Here is a 6,027-nt window from a genome sequence, read left to right on the forward strand (position 1 = left end):
GCCGCTCCTCACTGTCCTGGTTTGGGTCGTGTCTCCCTGTGGTGACCACCCAGTTTCACGGCTCCTGCTGCCCCTGGGTTCCAAGCCTGGTCTTCGCGGACCTGAGATCACTTGTGGACGGAGGTGGCGGGCTCTGCACGTGGCCGACACATGGTGCACTAGGGCTGTGCCAGTCTGTGTTGATCTCACAAAACCCATTCCCTTCCGTGTCTCCTCGGGAATGTGTGAAGCAGCGTGTCTCTGTGTGCCCTGTACATATGTATGTGTAGCGCTGTCCCCACCAGTCAGGGGCGTGGGGTAGACAGAAGGGCAGGCAGGCTGAGCCCAGGCATCAAGCTGCTCCGAAAGCCTGGGACCATGCCACAGGTTCAAGGGCGGGAGTGTTCTCATTTAGACACCAACCTACACCTACTGTTTAGTATTTTTCTTTACATCAACTTTTCTTTCAGACCTACTTGGTAAATTTTGTGGATTTTGACTGGTAACATTGTATCTGAGCATTCACACATTTTTGATGTTATGTATATTTTATGTGTGTGCTTAGTCGCTCAGTCATGTCTGACTGTAGCCCACCAGGCTCCTCTGTCCATGGGGATTCTCAGGGCAAGAATACTGGGGTGGGTAGCCTTACCCTTCTCCAGGAGATCTTCCCAACCCAGGGATTGAACCCAGGTCTCCTGCACTGCAGACTGATTCTTTATCCTCTGAGCCACCAGGGAAGCCCATTTATTTATATCAGTATCTATATGATATATACACTCTCTATATATTTTATATATATTATACATATATTTTATATCAATATCTATATGAGCAATGAAACTTATATTTTAGTAGCATTTAAACCTGAAAATACAAAACTATTCTAAGCAGCTACATAAACACAAGATTATGCAAACCATTCATCCTGTATCTCCCCAAACTGCCTGGCACACCTACATGCACCAAAGTTTCACACACACATTCCTGGAGGTGCAGACAGAAAAGACACTCCCTCTTTCCCCATCCCCTGTTAACAGACCCTGTCCGCTTCCCAGACTGGGCGGTCTCAGCTCTGGACCCTCCTGCCTCCCCACCCAGGTATTGGGCTGTTCCTGCCATGGCAGTGATGGGAGGGGCTGCCCCGCCCTCACCCTGGATTGCAAGCAGTAAATACGTGTCTCTGTCCAAATTTTCCTTTATAAGGCCACCAGTCACCCTCATGACTTCATTTGATCATGTCTGTAAACCTGCAAATAGTGTCACGCTTAGAGGTTCTCAGGGTTAGGACCTTAACCCTTGAGAGTGGGGGGATACATCCTGGCCAAAACATGGTTCTTCCAGAGCCCACCTCCGCTTCATCTGTCTGAAGGCAGAGCTCTGACCTGTGTTCAGAGGGCCTCCTGTGGCAACAGGGACGGCCTGGTGCAAGCGTCTCTGGGCAGCCCTGCTGGATGCCGGCAGTCCTGGCACAGCTCTGAGCTGTGCCGATGTGCTCGTGACGTGACAGTAGGCTTGTTCCAAAGATGTGCAGACTCCCCTTCCCTCTGCAGCTCTCTGAACCCCAGGGGAGACTTCTGAAGCAGGGGGTAGGGGAGGAGTGGGAGCTGCTGAAAACAGGGAAATATGTGCCTGACTATATAGCTTTCCACAGACAAAAATAATCTTTTGCTGTTTTTCCACTGGTCTTTTGTATAAGATTATGTGGGGTTTTTTTTTGCATCCTCTCCCCCCTGCCTTTTTAAGACCGAGTTTCCTTGTTGGAAAGAAAATCTGAAACCTTAAGTACCATCTTATCCATATTTTCTGTTCTGATGGATCTGATTCCTGCTGCTTGCTGTAGCTCCAGCCCAGTTCCCGGGTTACCAGTCCCCACTGGCCTCCTTGAGGCCACCCTGTCTTCCAGGCCCAGAGCTCAGCAAGCTCTTCTGAGAAGGTAGGGATGACAGTCTGCAGCGACTACTCAGCACTTACCCACTGTGGCCACTTACTGTGGCTACACCCGGCCGGCCAGGATGAGGCAATGGGTCAGCCTGGGCTCTGGGGATCCAGCTCAGACTGCCCGCCCCACTTCACCGTCTTTACGATCAGCTTTACTGAGATATAACTGACAGGTAACACTGTGCAAGTTGACACACGACACATTTATACACTGGGATATGCTCTACATGGCGTCAGGAACACCTGGACCCCCGACCACAACCCTCCAGACCCTGTGAGATGATCTCTCATGTGACACAGTGTCACAGCGTGTCAGTCTCACCTGAGAGTTCATGCCTCTGGCCAGCATCTCCCCCTTCCCCACTTCCAGCCCCAGGTGACCACCACTCTGCACTTTCTCTAAACACTGGTCTCCATGCTTACCCCTCTCTACATTTTTGCAAGAGCTATTTGCAACACACCTTTACTTGATGTCAGTTAACCCACAAACAGCCTCAGTTCCTTTGGCTGCCCCATCTTCGTGTCGCTGTCCTGAAGCCCATGATCCATCAGTATTATTTTTGCTTTAGAAACTCAGTATCTTAACAGTGATTAAAAATAAGAAAAATGACGCTGTGTATATTTACCTTTAAGTCTAGAAATCATTTTCTGTGTGCAGACCCAGGTCGGTCCAAAGAGCTTCCTTTAGCACTTCTTGTGTGCATCTGCAGGTGATGAATTCAGTTTGAAAGTCTCTTTCATTTCCGAGATTTCTTCTGGGTAGATTCTGGGAAGCCAATTTCTTCCTCTGAGCATCTCAGAGACATTGCTCCACTCTCTCCGGCTCCCAGTTTCTGATGAGACAGCTGCTAGAATTCCCACTTTTGTTTCTTTGCAATGTGTGCCTATAAATTCTTCTGTTTTTTAGCAGTTTGAAAATGTGTCCTAGAATTTTCTGCTGTGAGTAGGTTTGTTATTTATCCTGCTTGGGGTTCTGTGAGAAAGCTTGCATCTGCAGTTTTTTCTTCATTATAAAGTTACTATCATCCCTTCCAACTGCTGGGTACTGCCCCACACCAAAGGTACCCTATTCTTTGGGTTTTTACCCCATTCCCCTCTTTGGGTGGTCCCAGCGCGTCCTCCCTCGGCTGAGGCCAGTACACACCCTTGTCACGCAGAGCTGTCACGCTTGTCAAGGGTGTCTGTCTTGTCACCATGACCGTGTCTCCTAGAAGGTCCTTCCGAGCAGATCCCCCCACTCCACTGAGGGCCCATCTGTTCTGCACGGTTTCCAAGGGCCTTCAACACATTAACCCTAATGACTCAGACTCTCCGCCTGACAGCTTCAACATTCAGGTCATCGGACTCCGGCTCTGCTGCTCTGTCTCTTGGCAGGAAGCAGTTTTTACTTGCTCTTTTGTGAGTCCTGTGCTTTTCTTACAGAACACCAGATCTGTATGGGGCGCCAGAGACTGAGATATGAAGTTTCCATGCCTGGAACTGGCCAGCCTTTCTCTGCCTGGCCATCAGTGAGGGGCCGAGTTGCTAAGTCACTGGCTGAGTTGGTTGGGTGGTGGTTGTTGCTGTGATCACCCTGGGGCCTCTGGCTTCACCCGCCCTCGCGGTCATGCTCTCAGGTGGGAGTGGCTCCCCAGTTGTTGTGCGCCTTCCTGCCTCCCTCCACACAGTGTCACTCAGCTCTCCTCCCATGGGGTCCTGTCTTGGCTGCTCGCCCCCCCACCCCCGCCCAGAGCAGGAGCCCTCAGTGTCCCTCCTGCTGGAGCCTCAGGGCCACAGTGACCCTGCTTCTGCCTGGAGTCCTCAGAAGCATGGGCCATCTCAGTACTGCATGAGGCATCACTCTGGCCCCCAAGCTGACAACCTTCTGCAGACTGGTTTTGACTAGCTGCTACTTTAGTAACAATGAACTAAATAAAGCACTATGTTAAAAAAATGTACAAGTGAACTTATTTACAAAACAGAAGAGTCACAGATGTAGAAAACAAAGAGGGATAAACTAGGAGACTGGGACTGACATATACACCCTCCTAGACAACGGATAAGGGCCTACTGTAAAGCACAAGGAACTCCACTCAGTACTCTGCAATGGCCTACATGGAAAGAGAATCTAAGAAGAGTGGACATGTGTGTATGTATAACTGATTCACTTTACTGTACAGCAGAAACCAGCATGACATTGTAAATCAGCCATATTCCAATAAAAAAGCAAATAAGAACTAAAAAAATCATAAACACATGAGAAACCCCCAAACTCATAGGCCCCCCAATTTGGTGGCATGTCGAGGGATTCTATGGTCTGAAGCAGGAAGACAAGGTGCTGCACCCCCACACCTCCCGTGTGAACAGGCAGCCCTACTGACACGTTTGGGCATGTTAAGTCCACCTGTCTACACTGGCAGCACATGGCTCCCAGTTAAAGCAGGACCTGCAGGAGCACAAGCGCGCTGCAAGACCACTGAGCCTTAGGACGCATCAAGAGTCCAACAGGGACGCCAGGGCACCAGCACAGATGCTGCGAGCACACTGGCCTCATCCCACCTCCAGGCTGTCCTCCTCCACAGGAAGAGCTGAGTCACTGATCTCATCCCACCTCGGGGCCGTCCTCCTCCACACGAAGAGCCGCTGCTCTGGCCGAGCACCTGACATGGACACAGCAACCACATGGCCCGAGCGCCCTGAACACACAAGTGTGAGTGTGCAGCAGTGGACACACACTGGCAGCGGGCGTGGTGGCATCAACATCCACATGCACCCTGTGACCAGGGACCCGAGGGGCATCCCAAAGGACAGCAACAAAGGGAAGTCCTCGCTCCAAGCAGAACTCTTGAGTACTCTATCTGGTCACCCACCTTGTCAGGAACGAGACTGGCCACAAGTACTGACCTATGTGGACTCCTGGGGCAGTGCCAACAGCTCACTGGACAGTGAAAGACTCAGAAGGAACAGGATTAAAAGGCCAGCGACAGAAGATGTGGGTGGGGACAGACCTCGCAGGTCAGGAACAGACTGTGCTCACCAAGAAGCCTGACAGAGGACACTCACCAGGTGGACGAAGCCACCTGTTGCGGGTGCTGATGGCTCACTGCCCCCACGCCATTGCTCCAAGGGCCCACAAACGAAGCCATCAAAATGGGGTAGCAGGGGGATACTAGAACAGGCTCCATGTCAGGCCCCGGGCCCAGCTCACCAGGCACTCCTGCGGGATGCCTGCCCAGCCCAGCTCCCAAACCAGTTCTGAAGCCTGGAGGTCACTTGCCATATCACAGCAGCAGGTGGCCACCTGCTGGCCGGCCAACTACACAGGGGTCAGCATCTGTCTTCATGTGATGGACCCATCTTCTGGACTCGGCTCTGCCTGCCCTGTCTGTCCACACTCCCCAGGTCATGTTGCTCCACGAGCCCGACCACTGAAGGCACAACTTCCAGGACAACTTCACACTTTTAACTAGATCATGGTCAGAGCGCACAGGCCCTGGAATGGAGGGCGAAGGCTGGGGCAGGGCTGGAACACTACAGCTTTATACCAACAACTGCATTGTAGGTCTTCATTCCCAGCCTGGACAACTCTGGATTGAAGGTCTAAGACCCTGGGGGCAGTGAGGGGTGGGGTGGGTGCCTTTCTGCAGGGATGCAACAGTGGTCCTGGTTAACGTGGAGAGACTGTGGGGTAAGGCAAGGACAGCTACTCTGGAGCCCCGTGGACATGCTGGCACTTCCTGGTATTTCTGCATGAGAGAACTGAAGGAGTCTGCACCTCTCGCATCTTGAAAAGGGACGCTTCAGATATGAAGGGTAGATGGGGTGAAGGGGCCACAGCCCATGACAAGCGCAGAGTCAAACAGCACTGACCAGGCCAGGGACCTTCTCTGCTTACTGACTCACACCTTCCACCTGCTCAACAACAGGGTGGCCTTCCCCACATGCGTGTCCCTGCGCCACATCCCAGGTCGTGTGCTCAAAGTCTCCAAGGATCCCTGCATTTAAAGCCCCTCAGGTGACATATTAAATTCAAAATCTGATGGACCACATGGCCCAGAGCCCCAGGCTCAAGTCACTGTCATGCCCAGGATGAGATGCAAACGACATGGACTTCCTGGCCCAGGGCAG

This window comes from Odocoileus virginianus, chromosome 17 (genome assembly GCF_023699985.2).
Source record: "Odocoileus virginianus isolate 20LAN1187 ecotype Illinois chromosome 17, Ovbor_1.2, whole genome shotgun sequence".
Lineage (NCBI taxonomy): Eukaryota > Metazoa > Chordata > Mammalia > Artiodactyla > Cervidae > Odocoileus > Odocoileus virginianus.